This window comes from Myodes glareolus, chromosome 2 (assembly GCF_982192425.1).
Source record: "Myodes glareolus chromosome 2, mMyoGla1.1, whole genome shotgun sequence".
Taxonomy (NCBI): Eukaryota; Metazoa; Chordata; class Mammalia; order Rodentia; family Cricetidae; genus Myodes; species Myodes glareolus.
Genome location: NC_142027.1, coordinates 135,929,601 through 135,942,754, shown reverse-complemented (window position 1 = coordinate 135,942,754; position 13,154 = coordinate 135,929,601). Strand labels below are relative to the sequence as shown.

At 42.7% G+C, this 13,154-nt stretch overlaps 1 protein-coding gene across 7 annotated transcripts in view; it reads left to right on the top strand.

Moving 5' to 3' along the window:
• Positions 1 to 13,154, top strand: part of Med13l (mediator complex subunit 13L) — a 227,010-nt gene that overhangs the window by 137,802 nt on the left and 76,054 nt on the right. The window lies entirely within an intron of this gene.

The following is a 13,154-nucleotide window of genomic DNA, read 5'->3' as shown; positions in this document are numbered from 1 at the left end:
AAGTGTAGCCGTAGAACAGTAGGTGCAGTCGTTCTGGGCATCAGGGTACAATAAAGTAATAGCAGATGAGCCCAGGGTGGAGAGAAGGGAGAGGCGGGGCCTTAACTCTCCTGCTGGGTTTGTTGTCTCTGCCTTTCACTAGCCACTGCTGAGCTTGGACTTTTGGCATTGGTCTTTGGGGAAGAAATCAGTGCTTTAGCTGCCTTTATTTAGTGAATAATAACTTAGATAGCGTTCGTTTTTCCTGAAAGTTCATTTTATTTTACAGTTACTTTTAAACTTTATGTTTACTTGCTTGGGTGCACATGCTTATACTTTAGCCTGGAAGTTTGAGGACAGTGTGTGGGAGTCAGTTCTTTCTGCCGTGTGGATTCTGCCACTGTACCCTTTTCAGGCTTAGTAGTAGTAGGCTCCTGTGCCCACAGTCACCTCCCCAGCCCAGCCTTGTGGGGTCTGTTTTCTCCTTCCACATGTTGGCCTGTCTTTACCTGGTATTTGAAGGTCTTTGACAATTTAATTATAGGATGCTGATTTAGAAAAGCAAATGTTACCTTTTAGTTTCTGTTTGTTGGGTGTATCTAGAACCAAATTAAGCTCAGGAGATGCTTATTGAGTTAGTACTTAGTCTCGTCATCAATTACTTATCTATGTCTAAACATATTAGTGTTGTTCATTCAAAATCGTTGAAATTATTTTAAAACCATCTGTTGTGACAGATTGGGCTTAATTACTGAAGCATAAGAAGTGGAGAAAACACTTCTTGAAAACGTTTCATCGGGTTACTATGTTTCAGCTACTTAAAGAACATTTCTTTGCTGAATGTCCTTTTTTGTTTGTTAAGGGCTCTCTCTCTCTATGTAGCCCAGATGGGTCTGGACTGAAGTTGTGCATCAGTGTAGGAATAACAGGTGAGCCTAAATCTTGGAGCATCTTAACAGTAGTTACTTTGGTTCATGAAATTTCATTTTTCTTTCAGAACTGAAAGAAACTGTCACATCCAAAAATTAAATGCCTGAAAATACATCGAAAATAAACAGGGCAGTGGCGGCTCACGTCTTTAATCTCAGTGTTCAGGAGCCAGAGGCAGATGGGTCTCTGAGTTCAAGGCCAGCCTGGTCTACAGAGCGAGCTCCAGGACAGCCAGGTGTAGTTGGAGGCTGCTTGTTTGTTCCCGGCTCCCCAGACCACACAATAGCCACTCTGAAACTATTTTATTTAAATCACTGCTTGGCCAATCACTCAAGCATATTGCTAGCTACTTCTTATATTCTTGGTTAACCTATTTTATTTTTTTATATTTTACCATGAGGCTTGTGGCCTACCGGCAAGGTTCCAGTCTGGCAGCTCACGTCTTTTTTTGTTTTGTTTTTTGTTTTTTGAGACAGGGTTTCTCTGTAGTTTTGGAGTTTGCCCTGGAATTAGCTCTTGTAGAGCAGTCTGGCCTCGAACTCACAGAGATCCACCTGCCTCTGGGATTTAATCCGGGTGCTGGGATTAAAGGCATGCGCCACCACCGCCCGGCTTTTTGTTTTGTTTTGTTTTTTGTTGCACATCTTTTTTCTCTGGTGGCTCCATGGTATCTCCCTGACTCTGCCTACTCTCTGTGTATATCTTTTCCAGCCTTGCTATATTCTGTTAATCCACTGGCCCAAAGCAGATTCTTTATTCATTAACCAATAAAAGCAACACATATACAGAAGGACCTCACACACCATTTTCCCTTTTCTGTTTAAATGAAAAGGAAAGTTCTAATTTTAACATGGTAAAATTATATATAACAAAACAGGTATCAAGCAAGAATTACAGTTGCAATATTTATATCTACTTTATCTTTTATCATAACCAAGGAAAACTATATTATTACTATCTGTCTATTTTTCAGCTCCATCAAAGACCTCAGAAGGATATAATATTACCTAAGTAAACAGAAAGTACATTGTAAGCAACTTTCAAAACTCTAGAATTGACAGAGACATCTGGCTACCTGGACAGTCACCCAAAGTTCTTCTTTATCACTGGAGCATCCATCTTCAGCCTACAGGCCCATACCATCTGTCAGACTTTTCCATGAAGTAGGAAATTTCAAAGACAGTTCTGCCTATATTGGCAGTTTGTCAGTCATTTTCTTCTGTGTCCTGCAGAAAGTCTGGCAGACTCTTTCATGAAGCAGGAACCCTGAAGGATGGTCTCACCTTTAGGCAAATTAAGCAGTCATCTCTCTGTGGGTCCTGCAAGTCCAGTGAAGCAGTCCAGGCAAGAGCAGTTTCTTGCCCAAATGGCTAACCAACTTCATAAGGAGCCTCTTCAATGTCCATCACCCTTTTGAAGTAGATTGGCGCTGCCAGGAGCAGATGTGTCTCATTATCATAAGAAGTCTTAAGCTCTTAAAACATTTTAATTGCCAAATTCTGAAGGTCTCTGAATGATTTGAAAAATACCTGTCTAAAACTGAAATATCTCTTTATTTATCTAGAAAACCTAACTAACATGACTATAAAGCTTGACTATTACAGATGACTCTCTGTTAACCTATATTTCTTAATTATACTTTACATTTTTAAATGAGCTGCACAAGCACAATACCTTAATCAAGAGCAGAAATATACATATAACAAAATTGACTTTAAATTTGTATCAATAAACCAAGATCCATACCAATGCAAATCTCTATAGCATATCCCCCTTTAAATGCAAACATTTATAGACAATATTTGGGAATATGGGTGCAGTTCTCTCCAAACTTCTTTCTGCTTTTTGTTGGGTGAAGTATTTTTGGGGGTGTTCATGACGACCTTTCTTGAGGGGTCTTGGTTCATCAAGCCACATTAGCCTGGAAGAAACCCATAGGTTTTCTGGAAACAAATCTTCTGGAAACAAAGGTTTTCTTTTTCAAAGCAACAAAAGTTTGCTTTTTCAAAGCAACATATCCTTAGACCCAAATTCTGAAGTCATGATACCTTTGAAATATATGTTAGTTTAGCTTAGTAGCCCATACAATGAAATATCTCTTTGTTCTTAGCTCCTTCACAGTCAAAAAATTCAAAGAAAACACAATAATATACATAATCCAGACTCTCTGTGTACATTCCATCTTTATGTGACTTGTTTTTTCTTACTCTATTACTTTTTCTACAAGTTTAATATTTATTTTATTATTGTTAGGAATATTTCCTAAAATGAGCTCTTCACCAACGCAGTTAATCCCAATCAGACCAAATCAGACCAAATTAAAAGATATCCAGGTTTAATTGGATGCCTGTGCTCTCAGGTGGCCCAAAGGCCAACATGACTACCGAAGAAGAAGAAGAAGAAGACCGCATGTTTATTTTCTGAGTTTATTTATGGCCTGTAGGAGTGGTCTTGACCTTTCCTGGGGAGGGGTCAAGGTTTGGTGGCCTAGCCAGGGGCTGGGGTTACAGTTGTCTTTACTCCTTTAGCTATGACTGTCTGTCCTCTTTTATATCACATTTATTGTGTCTCTTCTCTTTTCCTTCTCTCTCCCAAACCTACAAACATTTTTTAAACACACTGTGTCTCATTTAGAGATCATTTATGTCTGAATCTGTCCCGTTGTGTATCTGAAATCCTTTTCCGTCCAGGAGAGCTTCTTAAAATGCAAAACAGTTTGTCTAGGACTAAGGCTGCTTTGCCTTTTGGCTCTGCCCAGTCCAGCATGTCAGAGGTCTGTTCATGGTCTCTGAGAGCCATTCTTTCTGCCCCAGATCCAGGGTAGGGTTGCAGCAGGTCTGAGTTCCCATTAAGCAAATAGCACTCTGCTCACAAACCCCATTTAAAAGCTTTGTAGTTGGACTTCCTGAAAGAGTCGGAGTTGATGCTGGCAGCACGGCCCGGGAAGCCATCATTTCAAAACCTCATGGGTTCTGTTGCTGTTGCTGTTGCTGTTGTTGTTGCTACCACTGAGTCAGGAAGACCTTTCTTAAAGGAGCTGCAGTGCTCCTGCTCACTGCCAGCAAACAGAGCAAGAAGCTACATTAAACTGGTGTGTGTGTGTGTGTGTGTGTCTGTGTCTGTGTCTGTGTGTCTGTGTGTCTGTGTCTGTGTGTCTGTGTCTGTCTAGAATTTCTTTTCAAGTTCTCTCAGGCTTTTTAAAAGTAGATTTAGTCAGCCCACATTGGTGTACCAATCTGTTGCTCAAGGCTGCCTCTTCCTTCCCAGCTGCCCAGAGTGCGGGATAACCACTCAGAAGCAATTTTATTTAAATCACTGCTTGGCCAGTCACTCAGGCTTATTGCCAGTGACTAAAAGCGGATTCCTTATTCATTAACCAATAAAAGCAACACATAGACAGATGGACTCCCACACCAGCCATGGCTGTCCAGAGAAACCCTGTGTGGGGGAGCCGAGGGGATGCTGACTGGGTCCTATGCCTACTGTGGGGTCCTCAGGACACCATTTCCATTCAGCTCCCCCCAAAATAAAGATGGGTTCGAACTCCTGTTGTTTCACTCCCTGTATCTTTTAGTTTGATTACAAAGATGAATTTACTAATTTTCTAAATGATTTTAAGGAGACAAATGAGTTGTCATTTATCCTGTGACTCTTTACTTCAAAGGACATTCGATGCTGGTCATTTTTTTTTTTAAACTTCTTTATTGAATCTTTTGAGGTTTCACATCATTCAATCCAATTTCATTCCCTTCCTGGTCTCCCCATGTTCTTCCCACCCCATCCCTGTTTCATCCCCCCACAAAAGAAAAGAAAACAAAGTCACCAAGCAAGTCAGCAAAAGCAAGAACAAAAGACCTAATAAACTGAAACAGAACAAAACCACACCTGAAACAGAAAAATCTCTGCTTCTCCTTCTCTCCTGGCTTCCATCACCTCTTCATCCATCCTGATGGCATTGGAGGCTTCACTGTGTCATATGGTATGCCCCTTTGTCCCATCAGCAGGGCTGGCAGCTGTGAGGCTGGTGACTACCCAGATTCACAGGACCTGCTGCTCTTTCCTGAGGATGAGTGTTAGATTCCCAGCACCCGCATGCTGCTCACAGCCGTCTGTGCTCCAGTCTCAGGCATCCAGCACTTACTTCTGACCTCATTGGGCACTAGGCTTGCATGTGGTTCACAGACATAGATGCAGACAAAATTTACAAAAGCGTTCTTTCCACCTTAGGATGAGGATGGAATGAATTATAGCCTGGAAGTCTGGAGAGCCTGCTTGATCTATTTTGTGTCTGCTAATTAAGTAAATGTCTCATTCAGGTCTTGTAAGGCCTTCAGAGATTGGTGTTACATTCCTATTTTACAGGTATTAAAAGTAAAGTAACTTACTTAAGGCCGTGTAGCTAATTATGTGGATCTGGAGTTGAAATTTTGGACCGTCAGACATGAATCGGGATTGTAATTGCCTGACTCCTGGTGGCTTTCTCACTTGCACGTGTCCCGGAAGTCGTTTAGTTATCCCATCTCTACATCCATCTTGTCGGGGAAACTGGTGTGCTTCTTGAAGTGGACATGATTATAGTAAAGTATGTGGGGTACAAAATTCAGATGCTATTCTAAGTATGTTTTAGATGTATTTTTTTATGTATATGAGTGTTTGCGTGGCTGTGCTTGCTTGCTGCATGCTACAGGATTTTGTACAGAAACTGTATTCAATTAAGAGATAATACTTTTATATCATTCATAGTGACCTTACATTCATAGTGATTATTACATTTTCTTTAGAAATGTGACAATATAAGGGTGTGGAGAACAGTCTCCTGCTGCCTTTGAAGGCACACACTGAACCTTGGTGAGCTCTTCAGACAGAACTGCTTGCTGATGAAGGCAACTCCCATGAAAATACTGATTGCTCTTGCCTTATACTTGTGCAAGCTCTGAAATGCCTTTTCCTTGCATAGTGAGTTCTTTCTTAGATGTTGGCCATTGAAAGAAATGTTCTTTTTACCCTAATGTGTCCTGCATAGTGGCATCTAGGTGTTTTTTTTTAACTCTTAGGGCCTTGCTGTCGTTGTCTGGAGTAGAATAGAATGTAAGTGGTGGTGTATTGACTGAGCCCAGCTTGAGGTGGCTTTTTAAATGTGCCTGTGCCCTCCGCTGTCACCTCTCTCCTGCTTGTGCATTACTAACAGATCCTGCAGAGTCCTGTGCTTGGACAGCTGTTGTTCATGTATGAGAGAGATCTGCAGCTGCTGCACTATTTCTGTCCCTCGTGTGTACGCTGCAGTACAGAGCTCATAGTTCTACTTCTTGTGGCATGTTGTATCCATACTTTATCATTTAAGGACTTGCAAACAGCAGAGTAGCGTGCCTGAGTGCTGAGAGGCTTGGCGTGCATCCTTTAGAGAAGTATTGAAGTTGAAGCCATCTTTGACTTTTCTTCTTCGCTGACCATGCCGCAGGCCTAATGTCACATCTCTGAGTGCTCCAGAATGTGGGAACACATTCTGCTCTATTGTAATCTTGCTTTCTTTAGATTCTTACAGAGTCTTTATAAGCACATCTCAGATCTGGTCAGAAGAAATAATAAATGTTCTATATGAAATCTTGCCTGGTATGGAAATTTATTAATACAGCATTTCAGCTTAACATTATCTTTGAATTTTATCTTGAGGCCATATTATAAAAGCAATATGACATTGTGAGGGTGTGCGTGAAGCAGCAGATGCGTGGTTCCCACCACCATCAAGTCTACCATGCAGTAAATATATTCAGTAAGCTGCTATTTGTGCATTATATTGCATGTGTTCTTGATGCTGGGCTGTAACTCTGTGATGAGTTCAGTTCTGCATTAGTGTGGAGAGCTCTGAGGAGGGAAGCTTCTCAGCAACCGGACCCTGTGGGAGACCCATGCTGTGTGTCAGACACTTTGCCTTCCCTTGTGCCTGTTCAGTCTGAGAGACATGCTTAGTAATACTGTTACTCTGATGTAATAACAGTAAGAATTCCCAGAGCCTCTGCTTTCCTCAGAACATCAGAATTCCAAGTTGTGAGGAATCTCTGTGTGCCTGTGTGCGCTTCTGTGTTAGTATTGTCATAGTAGGATGGTTAATGGCATTGTTTATTCCAAAGATAGTGTTTAAAAAAGGCATTAGCCTGGTCATTATCAGGCCCCATGATGGCTTTGTGTTCAGGCCAGTGAGAGTTTTGGAAGCAAATGGAACATGACCATTTGTACAAAGAGGGCCGGTGTTTAGTTTAAATGGTCACCTCCCTTTCCTTCCCTCAAGCCAGTCATGGCTTTTTACTCAATACTGTAATACAGAAGATGGTTTGCTGGGCTCCTTTGAGGGCTGAGAAGCCAGCACAGATGCTGCTCTCGGGAGACTGATACTAGGTGGGAAGACAGACAACACCGGAAGCGCTGTGGCGCCACATGGTGTGTGCTGACCCGAGAGGCCCTGGTCTGCTGTCTAGTTCACTGTGGCTGAGTCCTGAAGACCACAGGACCTGCAGTGTAGAGCCTCCAGAAACAGTCCAGAACATATTTCCAGAACAAAGTGTTGGTGGTGTGGGGATTACTTTGGAAGAGGGCAGCAAAAGGCACAAGTGTCTACTTTGCACAAGAGATCTTGAGCATGGATTTGATTGGCTGAGAAAAACCAGCCCTTAAGTCTCAGAGTGCTGAACTCTGTGTAGTATTAAGGTTTATAAAAATAGCCTTCACTACAGCTGGGGCTTCTGGGGGACTTCCCCACTTCTGTTTAAAAAGTATATCGAGATACTGTGTTAAATTTCCCAAGAAAAGGACAGGATGACTGAAAGTGTTTGAAAAACAGACGTGGCTAGACTATGTCCGTGGAATGGAACTTCCTCTCTCTCTCTAGAAACTTGAAGAGTAGCAGCGCACTCTGAAGGGGAGGCTCCTTTCCCATCTGCTGACCATCTTCAGGAAAGTCACATACAACAGCGGTTGTGCATTAATCTGTTCTTCCATGTTAGAGATTACAAAGAAAGTCTTGTTGCTGGTTTGTGCTCTGATGCAGACTTCTTTGATACTTGTAATAATCTTGAATTTCTTTGTGCACATTTAGGTGTACCTATAGAAACTTATCACTACTGTAATTTTACATCTTTAGCTCCATAACATATCTTGAAAAAATAACAGTCTGAATTAATAGAAGTTTACTATGGTTTAGGGTAATAGAAACAAAAGAAGATAAATACCCGTGCCGCTGTTCACTGTGTGAAGTGATCATGTCAATTGAAGACTGCCTGCCTGAATTGAAATGTCAATATTTAAAAATTGTCGAAATTTAAAAATAATTTAAAAATATTTTTAAAATATCAAAGCCAGGACTTTGCACATGCTGGACAGCTGATCTAAGACCAAGCTACACCTCCATTCCTGGAATGACAGTTCTGCGCATATTCACTTTGAGTCTCACACATTCAGACTTCCCTCTAAGTGAATTTTAATGTCTTTTGGTTTCTAGTGATTAAAACTGTTTCTGGGACTGGGGAGATGGATCAGTAGTTAAGAGCACTGGCTGCTCTTCTAGAGAACCTATTTAGGTTCAGTTTACAGTACCCACATTGTGGCTCACAACTGTCTGGAAGTGCAGTTCAGGGAAATCTGATGCCTTTTTTTGGTTTCCACTGGTACTGCACGTATAAGGTGCACAGACATACATGCAGACAAACCACATAGATATAAAAATTAAACATTAAGAACTAAAACCGTTTCTTTTAGATATTATGACCAAAACAAGAGTCCTACTTGTGAGTGTGCTAGGTAGCCCAGTGATTTAAAATAAGACCAAAAGTTTGCTTTTGTAGGCAGTAGAGTGTCATCACTACCTTTGGGTATTTTGAGGATGCAGCCATAGTCCTGACCTCTGAAGCTCAGCATTGGTGGTTTAAGGGAGTGGTGTATTACTCCAGTGAACATAAAGGTTTGGGGATTGGCTATTTCTGTGTGTAAAGCACTTCAAACTGACTTGGGGGTGGCCAAGGATTATTGAATAGAAGGAGAATCACAGCATCTCTTAAATGTTAGGGTGTTCATCTCATTTCGCAGATCCTCCTTGCCTAGAAGTGCTCCCTGGAGTGTGAATGCTGATGATTGCATGTTGGGGCCTCTTTAGTCAAATGGTCCAATTGTAGACTTTACATAGTATTCAGTTTCCCCCTGGGTGGTGTGGTCTAGAGTTTGGAGGATGGTATCTCCACTCCGTTCTGCTCTCCATCATGGTCCCTCTGTGCCTTTCCTGTGGAGTGTTTCTGCCCTCTGAAGACTCTGAGCTCTGGTCTTCTGGGCACTCTCCTGCCGTGTGTAGCTTGAGGACTTGGATAATATCCTCCAGTTATTTCTTCAGGTGCTGGGCAGCTGCATTTTCTGCTAAATGATTTCATTATTTTTCCTTACTGATCTGTTTCTGGTAGCTTTGTTTTGGGACTATCTCCATATTTTATATATATATAGGTACAGATTTAAATATGAGAAAGAGAAAAAGACAATTTTGATTGCAATTGCTTTGGTTCTTTGTGTCATTCTGGAGAAAATACATTAATAAGGAATGTAGACACACCTGCATTGTGTGCAGAACTTAGCAAGCCCATTAAGTTAAAAGGTACATTGAAGAGATGTGCTAAATTTTACAGAAAGAAATTAAAGTTCACAAACCAAAGCAAAAGTTTGTTTCTCTCTAGTAGTTTATTTGTGTAGAATCATTAAGAACCATTTGAATCAGTGCCCAGTACAGTAACTTGTTTTCTAAGTGTGCAGTCTGTTAAGATAAAACACTGTGCTGCTGGGCTTGAAGCTGAAGCTAGTGTACTTAGCTGGCCTAAGCAGTTTGTGCTCTCAGCCTGGACGATGCCTGCAGAACCAGGCGCTCTCGGTCCTTGTCCTCGTCCCACTGCGTCTTGCAAATCAAACTAAGCAAAGGAAACTGGGTTGAGTTTATCATTGCAACAGGTTGAAGTGAATCCTTGCACCTCCTGGTGACTTAACTAATTCTTGCAAATGTGGGACCATAAATAAACTTCATTTTGGAGCTTGCATCTTATACTCAGTGCCGCCAGCGCTGCCAGCACTACCAGCATGCTTGTTACATCATCATGGGCTTTTGTGCTTGGCACTAAATGATTGTGTAGTTTTAACATAGCGGCTATTTTCACTTACGGTGCAGAGGTCCACCCCATTGTAGTCCTGGTGCAGCAGTGGACACAAGTGAAGTGATTTAGTGTTGTAGACAAATTTTAGGTTTGGGTATGATTCTAATACCTGTTCTTCAAAATGTTGGTTCCAAGGTCAAGGGATCAAGGTCTGGCCTTACCCAAACTTACTGCTGGACTGCCAGCACCTCACTGAACTGCCCACAGAATCTTTGGAGTGAGCCTTCTGAGCAGCTAATGGGCCTTGTCGCCCAGCCTGATGGCCCCAGTGAAAGAAGCTTGAGGAGTGGATTAGTTCTAGAGTGACCTTGGCATTTTCCAAATCCCCTCTCATCTTTAAGATTCATTAGTTTGTGATTCTGATTGAAAGGGCTGTCTGGGAGGGATGCTTATGTGAGAAACTAACCTGGGCCAACTCCACCCCTTCCCACTTGCATATTAGTGTGCTTACTTTCCTATTCGGAATGAGCATTTTTGAAATGATTTATTGGAATTATTTTAAATCTTTTTATTCAAGTTTTTATAACATGAACACAACCCTCTTGTCTCTTTGTGTCTCTTCCTGGCCCCCACTGTCCTGATAACACTGTAGAGAAGGCAGGGCTAGAACTGGACTGAGGGAGACCGTGATGTTAATCCATGCCTGTCTTGGCTTTCTGTGGACTGGAGTATGCGTGTGAGATTGCATCTGTGGTTGGTGAATGCAGTGCCGTTGCTGTGTGTTCTAGCCAGTCTTGCCTAACACTTGTTGGTGCTTTGCAGTTACCTCTAGTACTGCTGCTGTGATAATTCTTGTGCAGATTTCATGTTGGGCATACACCCAGGAGTAACTAGCAAGCATTAGGCATTTGTCAACTGTAGTATATTTACACTGTGGGGCAGCTTCACAAGACAGTGGCACCTGTATGGACTCCCATATTTGTGTGATGGCTTTGTTGCTCTTACCCTTGGCAACTCCTGAAATGAGTATGTTTACCCATTATGGTACTCAAGTGTTTTCCTAACGTGGTTCCAGTTTAAAAGGTCTTCATAGTCATTATAAGGTGGTATAGAAGTTCGTTCTGTATATTTGTTGCTTTTATTGGTTGATGAATAAAGCTACTTTCGTCAATGGCTTAACAGAATATAGCCAGGCTCTCTGAGAGAGAGAGAGAGAGAGAGAGAGAGAGAGAGAGAGAGAGAGAGAGAGAGAGAGAGAGAAGGTGGAATCAGGGAGAAGCCATGTAACCACCTTAGGAGACAGATTCCTCTCCTGGAGCCCACCGGAACCTTGCCAGTAAGTCATAGTCATGTGGCGATACACAGATTAATGGAGACGGGTTAGTTTAGGATATAAGAGCTAGCTAAAAATAGGCTTAAGCTATTGGCCAGACAGTATTGCAAATAATATAGTTTCTGTGTGTCTAGTTAGTTAATATGTTTATGTGCAAAATACTCCTTTTTTTACCATGCATGGGAGTGAGGCAGTTAGAGAGCCATGTGAACAAGCAAAACACTTAACTGACAGTGTCCCCGGTGCCATGGGGTAGTTTTTTGGGACTGTTCACCAAAGGCCCCAGTGTTAGTGGTGTCAGCAGCCTGACTGTCACTATACAGACTGTAACCTGTGAGTGGAAATGGAATGGAAGCAAGGGACATTCTCTTTTAGAAGACACTGGAACCCTACACCTTTCCTTTCATGACTTCCATGGGGGAATGAACCTCCACCATCATGTGTTCCCATCACTTTGCACTGTACCTCAGTGATGGCCAGTCTTGGTCATCAGCTTGACAACATCTGGAATCAATTAATGTGGGTTATTTTCTTGATTGGATGATTTGAGGCAGGAAGGTGCCTTGTGGTATCTCACAAGGAAGGACTTGGAAGAGGGTGACTTTTGCTCTCTGCCTTCTTGTCCTCAGCCTCGCTGGCAAGTTCATGCTCTTGCTGAGGCATTCCCTCGCTGGTGTTAGAACCCACTTCAGGATTCCCGTGTAGATGGAAGACCAGCAGCTCTGGGAGTCCTCCGGGACTCCATCACCAAGTGGGGACTGTTGAGACATCCAGTCTCCTTTCTATTGGAAGACAGCCATTGTTAGACCATAGCTTGTAAGTTACTCTGAATCTGCCTGTTTTTTTTTTTAAATTTATTTTTTGAGACAGGGTTTCTCTGTGCTGTCCCTGATGTCCCGTAACTTTGACCAGTCTGGCCTCAAACCCTGTGATCTGCCTGCGTCTCTGTCTTGCAAGTGCTGGGATTGAAGGTGTGCACTGCCACTGTCTGGCTGTTTTGTATATATTTCATTCTACCGATTTTGTTCCTTTAGTACCCTTGCCAGTAAACCATCACAGCCCCAAAGCACCTGAGCCAAGCAGCTGCTTAGTGCCCCTAAACCTGCTCCCCAGCCCCTTCTTTCTAGGCTGCCTTGTCTCAGGTCTGTGTGACAGTAGCAGAGAGGTGGCTCACAGGGCAAGCAGATGGAGTGTAGTGGGTTAGGAGCTGCCACAGACTGGTGCTGGGCTCTCTCCAGACTGGGTTTTGATTTGGATGTGCCTTGCTTTCTTACACACAGTGAAGCAAGGGTTTGGACACTTGATGTGTGGAACTCTAGGCATGTAGTAGATGACAGACAGGTAGAAAGGAGCTGGACCAGGTTTGCGTGTGGGGATGTGCACACAACATGCTTGGGTGTCTGTCAGCAGCAAGACTCTCTTGCGCCGTTTGCTTTAGTTTTCCCAGGTGCTCTGTGTGATAGTTTGTAATGGGAGGTGTTGAAGGGCGAGGATGGGAAGCTTCCTGTGGTGGACCGTGTGGGTTTCCTGATACATTCTAGATTGTTCTGATGTGAAGCAGGGGTGGATGTGTGGTGGCGCCTGCCTTGCCATTGGAGCTCGGAACTGAACCTTGTAAGGACAAGGGTAACTGTGCCCTGGGCATGTCTTTGTGAACCTTTGTGAACTGTACAGTCTTGTAGACCTAGAATACAGACAAAGCTTGACTCAGCTTGGCAGAGAGGAAACCCTAACACGAGAACCTCCACCCTCGGGAGTGAGATACACCAGTTTCACTAGACCACTGATTCAGGCTG